This window comes from Adiantum capillus-veneris, chromosome 21 (genome assembly GCF_014529385.1).
Source record: "Adiantum capillus-veneris isolate H3 chromosome 21, ASM1452938v2, whole genome shotgun sequence".
NCBI classification, from domain to species: Eukaryota; Viridiplantae; Streptophyta; class Polypodiopsida; order Polypodiales; family Pteridaceae; genus Adiantum; species Adiantum capillus-veneris.
In genome coordinates this window covers 80,549,633-80,564,820 of record NC_140951.1, presented here as the reverse complement: position 1 = coordinate 80,564,820, position 15,188 = coordinate 80,549,633, and positions in this window count along the sequence as shown.

Here is a 15,188-nt window from a genome sequence, read left to right as displayed (position 1 = left end):
AGGATAGTGAGATTAGACACGCGTCCCACAATTTGCTTGAAGTAACAATATCTAACAATTTGTGTGTACACAAGTAACACTTGACCTTTCATCACCTTCCCTCCAAGGAATAGGTTGTTCTCAAAGAATCCTAATCTACGGTTCTTTTGTCTTCATTTGTAGATCTTGTTTGCTAAGTTTCTTATAATCGATCACTCTCTAAACAATTGAGGAATGTCCTCACTAGTTGTTTTACAACCGGATCATCTATATGAACTCATGCCTTTGACTTGAATCTTTACTCATGTCAAGAAAGGCCCCCATAAAACCTTCCGTTGAAATATTTTCATCCACATCAGTCATTGAGGATCCTTGATGCTATCTATCAATGCCACCCATCTTGATCCATCCAATGCTTTCCCCATTGGTCATTGAGGGGGAAGAACCAATCCGCCAACATCATTAGAGTGTGATAAATATCCTTGAATTGCAATTTATAAAAGTGTATGTCCTTGGGCTTTCCACTCAAGCTTGGATCCACACACACGCATACAATAGTTCTCAAGCCCCTCTACTACTCTATTCATCAACAACCTTTCAATCCCGTTGAGGTGGAATTTGGCAAATGCTTGGGCTCTTTCCAACTTTGGTTGTTGCTATCCCAAAAATGGGTCAGCTAATTGAGCCCTTTGTTGTTGATTTTTTTGGCAATTTCTCTCCAAAATGGGTTCAAGAGGATGCTTAGAGAGCCAAGTACTTTTACATACTAGCTCGCTCATTGTACTTTTAAGCATTAAGTTGGTCCATTGGGGACTAGCAATTTGGCATGCACCTCTAGGCATTTCCATGGGCCACCTTGTGAGGAGGCTTTCACCCTGTCAATCATGTCCTTTGTCATAATAGTCCATGCCTGGTCCTGCTTAGTGATTGATGCTAGCAATTTTTCACACTGAGCCTCTGCATGAATTACAAGGTTAAGAATGTCAATGTCCCCTTGCTCCACTAGTCTCACTACGGAATCCCACTTGGCCCAATGCCAGGCCATCGAGTCCAATGCTAGGGTGTCGAGTCCATGAAGAAGTCCTATGGATCTCTTGTCCCTTGGTTTGAAAATGAGTTTAAATTCATGTACAAAGTTTGCCCTCTTCCCAAAGTTTGGAACGGAAAGGAAAGAAGAATAATATGGCAGGCTTAGGCTTTGAAGCAATTAGGTTGAGTGTACACTTTTTGGGGCAATGCCATTTGGAAGCCTCGTGGAACACTCCAAAGAAAAGAAATTGAGTGTACCCTTTCTCTAGAGCACATCTTTTTGGAACTTAATTTAATTAATGACATCCTCAACCACTAATTTAATTATATCTTAATCTAAAGAATCATTTTCCTAAACAAAGTGGAAAATCACAATGGACTAAATAAAAGAACGAGAAAGAGTGTGTGAGATCCAATCAATCAATGTCCATCACTAGTAAAACAAATGTCAAATAAAAGACGATGCTTACTCAATGTCTCTCTTAGAAGAAATAGGAAGGAAACAAGTTTGCAACCTTTACTTGCAAGCTTATGCCTCCAAGATTTCCATGCTTTACTTAGGCCTATGTATGTCATAAAGGAATTTAATTTTACATCTTAGGATCCCTCCAAACTTCTAATCATTCGTTGCACCCCTTCCAACGTGCTTTCTTTCTTTGCGATAATTTTAAGGTTCTTTTGAGGGACACAGGTCGAGCAATTAGAGATGAATGACATGTGATAAGCAATAAAACGACGAGGCCTGGCTTGAGGTTGCAAAAGGAACATACACACTTTCATCTTATAATCATTTCAAAATCACATCATTGACAAGTTATCTTAGAACCCCAAATGTTCAAGAATGTTTTCAAGGTTAAAGTTCACCATGGATTATAGCCATTGTGAGTGAGCCACATCCATCCTCAAGTAACATTGAAATATGTATCACGCAAAAAAATCAAGGCAATCACCATGAAATGCAATAATTACCATGCAAGCCTCCCTCTTTCTCACTAAAAAGAAAACAAGGTGAAGACGTCACTTGACCTCAAGAAGACAATATTTTTTTTGTAATAAATTGAGTGATTATTAGAACACATTTGACATGTTAATATAACGAGATTATAGAGATAGAAAGAGATGCACGTGCACACACATACACACACACACACACTCTCACAATGAAAATTTTCAAATAAGTATAATAAGACTTCATTACAAAAAAAACTCAAAAGGCCATGATTATTAGCACATTTGTAAGGTTCTTTCTCATATATATATATATATATATATATATATATATATATATATATATATATATATATATATATATATATATGTATGTCAAATAGCATTTAACATTGTATACGAACGATTGAAATAAATATTATTCATAGTTTATTAACCAATCTATGATGTGAACAATCAACTATTAAAATTATAAGGTGTGAGTTTTGTTTGAAATGACTTGAAATGTCAATAAAAAAAAATAATGTGATGTTGGCCATTGGGTGGTGAGAGGTGCAAAGAGGAATTGCACGTTCTCTCTCCGTGTTCGCTATGGCCTTCTTGGCCAAAAAAATTATTAACAATCTCAATAAACACGAGTAGTAAGTATCTCATTGAGAAAATGATACAAACTTTAAGCCTTTTTGAAATGATATACTATTTGATCTTGAATGTGATTATGGACTCGTGAGTCCTATGTTTTAAATAGTGAACATGTACACCACATTGATTTTGAATATGATTGCAAAATGTAACAAAATTTTGACTACCATCACAATGTGAATATAAAAGCATAGCTAATACAACTATAACTATCTTTGTCGTGTGGGAGGACTTCACGATGTGAATACCAAAGCATGATTAATATAGACATATTTGTCTTTAATTGCATTAGGATGTTCACTTCATAAGGTTTTTAAAAACCAAATTTTATCACACATTCCATGCCTTTAATCCCCATATGCCACCTAAATGTGTTTTAATCCCCATATGCCACCTAAATGTGTCAAATGGGTTTTAGCCGCGGACACTTCTCAAGTTCTTTGAAGGATAAGCTATTGCACCCACCTAAAAATTTCATTGATAGAAATAATTGCAAGCAATACAAGTTCTAACTCATGTGTCTTGGATATTGAGGAGTCTTCTTCAATACTGTACTATCAAAAGCACATGAAAATTATTACACCACAATTTGAGAGTCACTCTCAAATGAACAAGGTTATTATTATTCAGCTTCATTCATAAAGATAATACATTAGGTTTTTATAAGTGAGAAGGCCTAGGACGTGCAAAATCAGAGGCAACATCTAAATACCTTTCAAGGCTCTTCTACCACTCAATTGGGGATGGGCCAACCACAAGCAAGAAAAAACAACAACAAACCCATAGCTAAACAAATAAAGGGGCACCACCTACTTATGCAATGCAAACTATGATGCAAGAGAGATTTTGTCACAACAAAGAAGAGGTGAAACAAAACACACACAAGAAATCTCACACCAAGACACACACCAAATGGACCAAGAGAGAGCTAGAGAAAAGGGAAGAGATGTTACCATATACATGTGGTAGTGATGTGTGTGAACACACTAGGACCGCCGGGGCATTTTTTCCCTCTTTAGGAGGTTTTTCCCCCCGTGCATTGTATATACGTCCATCACTCTAGGGCTATCTATCTTTCCATTGCACACTAAGTAACATACTCTCTATTGTGTGCCTTGAACTTCCTTCGTCTTCTCCAAGCTGTGTGTGTTTCTTTGCAACCCTAATTCAGACAATTGGTATCAGAGCAGGTCATGACCTCCCTGGCTTAGTCGCCAGCTGCTCCAGCACACGCCTGCTCACTTTCTCCGATTTCAGTGAGCTTTGGCGAGCGTTCGCAAGTCATAATTTTGATTTGGGCTCATTTCGGCCTCCGTTTCCACTACAGGCAGTAGTACTGCACAGGCTATTTCGTCATTTTGTGCAGAATTTTTGTCAGTGTTGTTTCCTGCATTACAGGTGCCTTATAGTCTTCTACGATTTATGCTATATAGCATAGTTTGTTCCCGCTCCGTTTCTCCTATTTTCGGGCAGTTTTCACATCAGGTGCAGCATTTATCGTGGCTAACAACAACAACACAGATGTGTTCAAGATGTTTGCTGCTGAGGATAGGTTGGATGGGGACAACTACCCTATGTGGGCTTATATGATGCAACATGTTCTTGTGTCAAAGGGTGTCTGGAACATTATGCAGGGCATTGATGTACGTCCTAGTTCTGAGGATGTAGGCGATGTTGAGGATGTTGCAGGTCTTGCTGCAAGGATTGCAGCTGTTAGAGTTGTTTTGCCTACAGCAGAACAAGCTCGTTGGGATGTTAATAATGCGCAGGCTCATGAATTGATTGCGTTGTCTGTGAAGCGTACCATTGTTCCTCACATCCGTTCAGCAAAATCTGCAAAGCAGGCTTGGGATATTTTAGCAGGTCTTTATGCAAGCCGCAATGAGGCTAAAATTGCTTTGCTGCGTAAAGAGCTGGAGTCAAAGATTATGCATGAGGAAGATGATATGGACACTTTCCTTGCTAGTGTCAAGGATATCAATGAGCAACTTATTTCTGCAGGTGAAGTCATTTCAGACAGTTCCCTTGTGCAGACTGTTCTTGATGCCTTACCAGATTCCTACTAGACTTTTGCTAGTACTTGGAGACTGATGACCCAAGGAAATCCTGAAGTTGTCAAGTTTGATGCATTATGCACATTGCTGTTGCAAGAGTCACTTTCTAGAAAAAACAAGACTAGATAGCGTGCAGTTGAACAGGATTTTATTGCTTCTCAAAGAAAGGGTGGTAACAGTAATGCAACCACTTCTTATGGTTCTACTGCGAGTGGAAAAAATTCTGTTCCTAATGCTTCTGCTGGCAGTACTTCGTCTGGCAATTCTGGTGATAAGGGCAAAAAGAAGATGCGTTGCCATTATTGTGAAGCCAATGATCACTTGATCAAGTCGTGTCCTAAGTTGAAGGCCAAAGAGGCTAAGAAGAAGAGGGTGGTTCCACTGCAAATGCAAGTTCCACTTCAAATGCAGCCATTGTTGAGTCTTCTGTGAAAGGAGACTGTGTTGCTGATGTTGATGCAGAATGGGCTATTAGCGTAGAGTGCACTTACAATCCTCCTGTCCATGATGCATGCTTGTCAGTTGCTGCAGATTCACATGTGTGGTATTTCGACAGTGGTGCTACAAAGCACATTACCTCACATCGTGAATTGTTTACCTCTCTTGAGTCTGTCCCTCATGGGAATTCAGTCACTTGTGCCAACAACGCCTCTTATCCAGTTCAGGGAGTTGGAAAGATTGTGCTCACTGCTGCTAATGGCAGTTCCTTCACACTTTTTGATGCACTTTATGTACCTGGGATCAAGAAGAATCTCTTGTCTGTATCCGCACTTGCTAGACTTGGACTTGTAGTCAAATTTGTGGATGACAGATGTACAGTTCATGATCTCAGTTTTGGAGATGAAATTGTTGCATCTGGCCTTTTGTGCCGTGGGCTGTATAAGCTCACTTTGTATGACAAGTGTGGACAAAATTTTGCAAATGCTATTGCAGATTCAAGGGCTATTTCAGATGCAAAACTTTGGCATGTATGTTTTGGTCATCTGAATTTTGCTAGTTTGCTACGTTTGCAGAAATCTGATATGGTTGCTTCTTTGCCACCTCTTGAAGCACCTGTCAAACATGTTTGTGAAGGCTGTATTTTGGGTAGGATGCAGCGTTCTAAGTTTCCAAAAGATGGTTCAGTTCGGGCCACATGCAGGTTGCAGCTTGTGCATAGTGATGTTTGTGGGCCCATGCAAACTCCGTCCTTGGGCAATTACCTGTACTTCGTGACTTTCATTGATGATTACTCTAGGCATGCATGGGTATTTCCGCTTAAAGCAAAGTCTGAAGCTTTTATGTGCTTCAAACAATTTCTGGCTATGGCTGAAAATGTCTCGAAATGTACTATGGGCACCCTCCGTTCCGATTGAGGGGGGGAGTATATGTCTCATGAAGTTAATGCATTTCTAGCTAGTCGTGGGATAAAACACCAATGTACAGTGCCTTATACACCTCAGCAAAATGGTGTTGTTGAGAGGAAAAACAGGTCACTGACGGAAATGGCACGATGTATGGTCAAAAGTCAAGCTTTGCCGCATTCTTTTTGGCTTGAGGCCATCATGTGTGCCACTTATGTGCTTAACAGGTGTCCTACAAAAGCTTTGTAGTCTATTACTCCATATGAAGCATGGCATGATAGAAAACCTTCTATTGAGCACATGCGTGTTTTTGGCTGTTTGGCATATGCTTTGGTGCCACAAGTGCAACGCAGAAAATTGGATGATAAGGCTGTCAAATGTATTTTTGTTGGTTATAGTGCTGAAAGCAAAGGTTACAGGTTGTATCATCCTCAAACAAAACGTATTCTGGTTTCACGGGATGTAGTGTTTGTGGAAGATTCTATTCAGCCCTTGCTGTCATGTACTAGAGACAGTAATGTAAGCTCACAGGACATTTATGACACTTTGTTGCCTCTTTTCAATGGTGGAAATACGAATGTAGGTTCCAATGAGGAAAATGTACAGCCTATGGGGGTTTTTGAAAATGTTCTAGATCAGCCTATTACTGATGCAGATGTACATGATGTACTTGATGAGGAAAGGGCTGAAAATGAGCAGGCTAGAGGTATGCCAAAATGGCTGGTGCACACTTTGTGTGACAGTAAATTGGATGCACCTTTATCTAGTCGTACTCGTTCAGGCTCTCGCCATGCATCTTATGCATCAGATTCTTATGCTTTGGCTGTGTCTAGTTTACATGATGTTGAGGAGCCTCTGTCTTTTGATAAAGCACAGAATTCAGAAAATTGGATGGCTGCCATGCAATCAGAATATGATGCAGTGATAGAAAATGACACATGGACTTTATGTGATTTGCCTCCTGGCAAAAAGGCCATTGGTACGAAGTGGGTTTACGAGTTGAAACGCAAGCCGGATGGTGAGATCGATCTCCATAAGGCTCGACTTGTTGCAAAAGGTTATGCACAGCAAAAAGGCATAGATTATGAAGAGACTTTTGCTCCCACTTGTCGTATGACTACTGTACATTTTCTATGTGCATTGGCAGCTCATTTTGGTTGGGATGTACATCAATCAGACATTGTTACTGCTTTCTTGAATGGTGACATATTTGAGGAAGTTTATGTAACGCAGCCTCACGGTTTTGTCATAAAAGGACAAGAGGACAAAGTGTGCAAATGTAACAAGGCTTTGTATGGGTTGAAGCAATCTCCTCGTGCTTGGTATGAGAAAGCTGACACTCATTTGGTCAAACAAGGCTTTCGTAACAGTCCAACAGAAAGCACATTGTATGTAAAGCGTGAGGGTGATGTACTTCTCATTGTGGTTCTTTGTGTTGATGATTTGCTGATCATTGGACCAAATGAGAGACATATTGCTGAATTTAAGGCTGATTTGAATGCTACTTTCAAGATGAAATATTTGGGGCTGTTGCATCATTATTTGGGCATACAGTTGAAGCAGTGTGATGGTGGTATTGCCTTGTGTCAGAAAAGTTACATAGAGACATTGCTATGTAAGTTTGGACTTGAGGATTTCAAACCTATTGCCACTCCCATGGAAACAGGTTTGAAGTTGAGTCTACATGATGCTGGTGATCCTGCTGATGTCAATGTTTACCAAACTGCTGTTGGCTGCCTCATTTATGTATGCAACATGAGGCCGGATATTCAGTTTGCAGTCTCACAGGTCAGCAGATTTATGCATAGCCCAGGGTCTAAGCATTGGCAGGCTTTCAAGAGGATTTTCCGCTACCTTAGTGGCACTTTACATCTTGGCTTGTTTTATCCCAAGGGGGGATCATTGCCGCCAGACTTACATGCTTTTTCGGACTCAGATTGGGCTGGTTGTTTTGACACGAGAGTGTCCACAAGTGGTTTTTGTTTCATGCTTGGCAGTTCATGTATATCATGGTTGATCAAGAAGCAACCTACTGTGGCCACTTCGAGTTGTGAGGCTGAGTACAGGGCAGTCTTCACAGCTACGGTTGAGTGTATATGGCTCAGACGCCTTATGGCTGACTTGGGTGTTGGACAGGACACTGCCAACACTATCTACACTGACAGTCAGAGCGCATTGGCAGTTGCGAGGAACCCAGTTTTTCATGCTCGCACAAAGCACATTGAGGTGCATTACCACTATGTCAGGGAGAGGCTCTCAGCAGGAGAGATCAGCTTGGCTTATGTGCCAACACAGGACAACCTTGCCGATCTTTTTACAAAGGCATTGTCTCGTGAGAAGCTTGAAGCTTTCTGCAAAGCTTTGGGCTTACTCCCCTTTGTGGACTGATCCTGTCCTTAGGGCATTGCACTTCCCTTTACTCATGTGCCAGCTCTCCTTCACCGCATCACTCCAGGGGGGATTTGTTACCATATACATGTGGTAGTGATGTGTGTGAACACACTAGGACCGCCGAGGCATTTTTTCCCTCTTTAGGAGGTTTTTCCCCCCGTGCATTGTATATACGCCCATCATTCTAGGGCTATCTATCTTTCCATTGCACACTAAGTAACATACTCTCTATTGTGTGCCTTGAGCTTCCTTCATCTTCTCCAAACTGTGTGTGTATCTTTGCAACCCTAATTCCAACAAGAGAGAGGAATGGAACTTGTGTAACACTCGTTTGTGACTTCCATATGGAGATGGGTCATTATGATGCTATCATAGAGCTTGTACAAAACTAAGACAATGGTTAGTGAATGCTAAACATTGTCAACATACAAACACCGTCTTAGGGTGTTGGAGACCTCTCACCAAAATACCCTCTTACAATGGACACTAATTTGGTAATGAAAACACACTAAACATTTTCTCAAACAAGCTCAAATGATAGAGCTTAAAAGACAGAAGTCACCTTGAATTCACTAAACCACAGTGCACAAAATAAAGGACAAATATTTGAATGCCAAATCACACATTTGAAGCACCAAACCTCAATTTTATTAATGATGGAGGAACATATACAATAGTGGTTTTGACATTTTGAAATCACACTCTCTCACTTGCAATGTTATCTTGAAAGCTTCTCTCACACCAAGTGTGAAACTCACAAAGTGGTTGCTACACCTAAGTCTCTCCTCACACATACAGTTTTGGGGTGCTATGTGATATATTAGAGATTAGAGATCTGAGATGAGAGGTAAGAGCTGATTTACAAGAAGAAGAGGGACCTATTTATAAGTTGAGGATCCCTCAGTAAGGTTATCAGTAATCCTATTTTACAAGCTAGCAAATTAAAATCATGAGTTTTTTTGAATATTAAAACATTGCGGGCCTTCTTGTCTACTTGAGTCATGAATGTGGCTCAAGAGAGCACATTATTGACGGTAGATAAGGTGAAAATAGAGTTTTAACGGGAGGGAGAGAGAGAGAGAGAGAGAGAGAGAGAGAGAGAGAGAGAGAGAGAGAGAGAGAGAGAGAGAGAGAGAGAGAGAGAGAGAGAGAGAGAGAGAGAGTGAGTTTTACTAGGTATACATATTTTGAGATGAGGTGTCCTTCAAGGTTAGATCAATGGATGTTTGTGTTGATAGTTCAGTAGTTAGTGGTAGTATAATGATTTGAATGGCTGAAAGAAGATGGGTGGATGAAGTGATGTACTCCTTGTGATGATGAGGCTTTGAAGAAGTTTTGAACTTACTTGTATACGTTCTCAAAAATGACTATTGATCATGTTTTTCTTCTTCTCTTCTTATGTCATCGCCCCCAAGGTTAAACACATATGATGAAAATGCTAATGTTGCTTGATGAGAATTCCTAATTAGCAAAGATTAAGCATGGTTTACATGCTGAATTTTATGTGTATAGAGAAGAGGTAAAAGGGAATTGTAATTTGGAAGTGATAGAGAGAGACATAGAGAGGGTGGTATGTACCCATAGAAGTCCTTATGAGAGCTAGGGAGGTGAGAGGGGAGGTTAATGGTAAAGAGGGTGAGAGAAACCATGGATGGTGCAGGTTTAAGTGAGGAATATATAGAAATGTGTGTGTGTGCGTGTGTAGAAGTGTGAAGAAAGGTGAGAGAAGGCTAGAGGTGAATTATGAGAAGAAAAGTGAACAGATTGGGGTCCACCAAAAAAATCATATCTCACCGGTGGTAGTTCAAAAAATCATGAAAAAAATTGAGGATATCATTTTATTGATGTAGGTATATTTACAAGGTCTCATTTGTTTTTATTGATGTATGTATGTTTACAAGACGTAAAGAGAGCTACATGGAGAAAATAGTAATTGAGTAAAAGGGAATGACTGGTGAAAGGTATTTTTGTGATTTTTTTCTAGAGTCGATTCACACCAAAATTTATAGGGGCTTGGATGAAAAGGTTTATTTATGAAATAAAGAGTATGCACAATGGTAACAGAGATTGTGGTATTGGTTAGTCAATATACATAGCCAAATAACGTATACTGTGGGACGGTAGTCTAACCTCACTATCCTATCTTATTGCATTTTTAGCGAGAACCACGATTAAATTGTCAATCCATGGGACGAAGCCGACTTGACTAGTGCATAGAGGCTACAGAGGTTGTCAATCTCTCAAAAAACAACTAACAACTCGCATCCAACTCAAGCTACACTCAAGTGACTAAAATCACCAAAAACCAATCACTCATTGGCAAACAAATAACATCCGTTATAGCATCAAATGACATCCAAATGTAACAAAACTTCTAGGATATGTTTATAAAACCTAAGCACACATACTTATGGTCTCAAACCCCACTTTAGGTGAAGTGCCAAAACCGTGATTATTAACAGCACTGGATTTTTGACCTAGTCATTTTTGACCCAGAATGCACCTAAATGCTTAGCAATGATGCCCCAATAGCCACCTATGCTTACTTTTTTATTTTGAAGTATAAATTCCTACTTATGATGAAATTAGGCCGCGGGTTAGCGATGCCAAAATCTACAAAATACTGTGATGTGTTTACGTCAATGCGTAGAGCTCTTACCTGCGGTTGCAATGTAACAAACGCGATAGCAATGTGACAACTGGGGAGGAAGTAGGAAGCGCGAGAAGGAGAGAAGCGAGCGCCGTTAGATCACACTGTGTATTTCATTATCCAAAACTTACAAACATTGGCTTTTATACCTTAGCCAAGGTTTTTGATGGTCAAAACTAATAATCTGGGAGCTCTAATTAAAAATAGGTAATGACAGGTTGATACAATCTGGAAGCTTGTAGCCTCGGCTCAACTATTACAAGGTTTACCCAAAAATAGGAGTTACAATATTCCCGATTTATAAAAAAATAATAAGTGTTTTTACATGCGAGCTCTAAAAAATGGTATCCGTGTTAGCTTGCTGCTAACATTCCCCCCTCCTCGCCTGTGTTGTCTCCTGACACAGCTTTATGGGCTGAAGTAGTCATTGGGTTGATGGTTGGTGAAGTGGTCTTTAAGCACATTTAGTGCCTTTTGGTATCTGATCTTCCTCTCTTTATCTGGCACTTGCAAGAACTGCATAGTGACTCTGTTTTCAGCTCCACCGCTAAGTAGCCTACAAACCTTGATGTCAGGTTGTTAATCACTGGCCCAAATATCTTTGTTCACCAAGTGAAGAACCCTTTGTAGAATGCTTTCTCAAACACCAGCATATTGTGAGAATGTAAAAACATGCATCTGACGTAGAATCCATAGAGGACTTCTTCGGACGGTTGACCACTAAGATCGTAGCATAATCCTTTATTACCCTCGAGGAATGACATCCAAGGGGCACCTACTTGCTATGGCTCATGGAATACTTTGATGTTGTTGGAATTAGGGTTGCAGAGAAACACACACAGCTTGGAGAAGACGAAGGAAGCTCAAGGCACACAATAGAGAGTGTGCTACTTAGTGTGCTATGGAAAGATAGATAGCCCTAGAGTGATGGGCGTATATACAATGCACGGGGGAAAAAACCTCCTAAAGAGGGAAAAAATGCCCCGGCGGTCCTAGTGTGTTCACACACATCACTACCACATGTATATGGTAACAAATCCCCCCTGGAGTGATGCGGTGAACGAGAGCTGGCACATGAGTAAAGGGAAGTGCCATGCCCTGAGGACAGGATTAGTCCACAAAGGGGAGTAAGCCCAAAGCTTTGCGGAAAGCTTCAAACTTCTCACGAGACAATGCCTTTGTGAAAAGATGTGCAAGGTTGTCCTGTGTTGGCACATAAGCCAAGCTGATCTCTCCTGCTGAGAGCCTCTCCCTGACATAGTGGTAATGCACCTCAATGTGCTTTGTGCGAGCATGAAAAACTGGGTTCCTCGCAACTGCCAATGCGCTTTGACTGTCAGTGTAGATAGTGTTGGCAGTGTCCTGTCCAACACCCAAGTCAGCCATAAGGCGTCTGAGCCATACACACTCAACCGTAGCTGTGAAGACTGCCCTGTACTCAGCCTCACAACTCGAAGTGGCCACAGTAGGTTGCTTCTTGCTCAACCATGATATACATGAACTGCCAAGCATGAAACAAAAACCACTTGTGGACACTCTCGTGTCAAAACAACCAGCCCAATCTGAGTCCGAAAAAGCATGTAAGTCTGGCGGCAATGATCTCCCCTTGGGATAAAACAAGCCAAGATGTAAAGTGCCACTAAGGTAGCGGAAAATCCTCTTGACAGCCTGCCAATGCTTAGACCCTGGGCTATGCATAAATCTGCTGACCTGCGAGACTGCAAACTGAATATCTGGCCTCGTGTTGCATACATAAATGAGGCAGCCAACAGCAGTTTGGTAAAGAGTGACATCAGCAGGATCGCCAGCATCATGTAGACTCAACTTCAAACCTGTTTCCATGGGAGTGGCAATAGGTTTGCAATCCTCAAGTCCAAACTTACATAGCAATGTCTCTATGTAACTTTTCCGACACAAGGCAATACCACCATCACACTGCTTCAACTGTATACCCAAGTAATGATGCAACAGCCCCAAATATTTCATCTTGAAAGTAGCATTCAAATCAGCCTTAAATTCAGCAATATGTCTCTCATTTGTTCCAGTGATCAGCAAATCATCAACATAAAGAACCACAATGAGAAATACATCATCCTCACGCTTTACATACAATGTGCTTTCTGTTGGACTGTTACGAAAGCCTCGTTTAACCAAATGAGTGTCAGCTTTCTCATACCAAGCACGAGGAGATTGCTTCAACCCATACAAAGCCTTCTTACATTTGCACACTTTGTCCTCTTGTCCTTTTATGACAAAACCGCGAGGCTGCGTTACATAAACTTCCTCAAATATGTCACCATTCAAGAAAGCAGTAACAATGTCTGATTGATGTACATCCCAACCAAAATGAGCTGCCAATGGACATAGAAAACGCACAGTAGTCATACGACAAGTGGGAGCAAAAGTCTCTTCATAATCTATGCCTTTTTGTTGTGCATAACCCTTTGCAACAAGTCGAGCCTTATGGCGATCGATCTCACCATCCGGCTTGCGTTTCAACTTGTAAACCCACTTCGTACCAATGGCCTTTTTGCCAGGAGGCAAATCACATAAAGTCCATGTGTCATTCTCTATAAGTGCATCATATTCTGATTTCATGGCAGCAATCCAATTTTATGAATTCTGTGCTTCATCAAAAGACAGAGGCTCCTCAACATCATGTAAACTAGACACAGCCAAAGCATAACAATCTGATGCATAAGATGCATGGCGAGAGCCTGAACGAGTACGACTAGATAAAGGTGCATCCAATTTACTGTCACGCAAAGTGTCCACCAGCCATTTTGGCATACCTCTAGCCTGCTCATTTTCAGCCCCTTCCTCATCAAGTACATCATGTACATCTGCATCAGTAATAGGCTGTTCTAAAACATTTTCAGAAACCCCCATAGGCTGTACATTTGCCTCATTGGAACTTACATTCGTATTTCCACCACTGAAAAGAGGCAACAAAGTGTCATAAATGTCCTGTGAGCTTACATTACTGTCTCTAGTACATGATAGCAAGGGCTGAACAGAGTCTTCCACAAACACTACATCCCGTGAAACCAGAATACGTTTTGTTTGCGGATGATACAACCTGTAACCTTTGCTTTCAGCACTATAACCAACAAAAATACATTTGACAGCCTTATCATCCAATTTTCTGCGCTGCACTTGTGGCACCAAAGCATATGCCAAACAGCCAAAAACACGCATGTGCTCAATAGAAGGCTTTCTATCATGCCATGCTTCATATGGAGTAATAGACTGCAAAGCTTTCGTAGGACACCTGTTAAGTACATAAGTGGCACACATGATGGCCTCAAGCCAAAAAGAATGCGGCAAAGCTTGACTTTTGACCATACATCGTGCCATTTCCGTTAGTGACCTGTTTTTCCTCTCAGCAACACCATTTTGCTGAGGTGTATAAGGCACTGTACATTGGTGTTTTATCCCACGACTAGCCAGAAATGCATTAAATTCATGAGACATATACTCCCCCCCTCGATCGGAACGGAGGGTGCCCATAGTACATTTTGAGACATTTTCAGCCATAGCCAAAAATTGTTTGAAGCACATAAAAACTTCGGACTTCGCTTTAAGCGGAAATACCCATGCATGCCTGGAGTAATCATCAATGAAAGTCATGAAGTACAGGTAATTGCCCAAGGACGGAGTTTGCATGGGCCCACAAACATCACTATGCACAAGCTGCAACCTGCATGTGGCCCTAACTGAACCATCCTTTGGAAACTTAGAACGCTGCATTTTACCCAGAATACAGCCTTCACAAACATGTTTGATAGGTGCTTCAAGAGGCGGCAAAGAAGCAACCATATCAGATTTCTGCAAACGCAGCAAACTGGAAAAATTCAGATGACCAAAACGTGCATGCCAAAGTTTTGCATCTGAAATAGCCCTTGAATCTGCAATAGCATTTGCAAAATTTTGTCCACACTTGTCATACAAAGTGAGCTTATACAGCCCACGGCACAAAAGCCCAGATGCAACAATTTCATCACCAAAACTGAGATCATGAACTGTACATCTGTCATCCACAAATTTGACTACAAGTCCAAGTCTAGCAAGTGCGGATACAGACAAGAGATTCTTCTTGATCCCAGGTACATAAAGTGCATCAAAAAGTGTGAAGGAACTGCCATTAGCAGC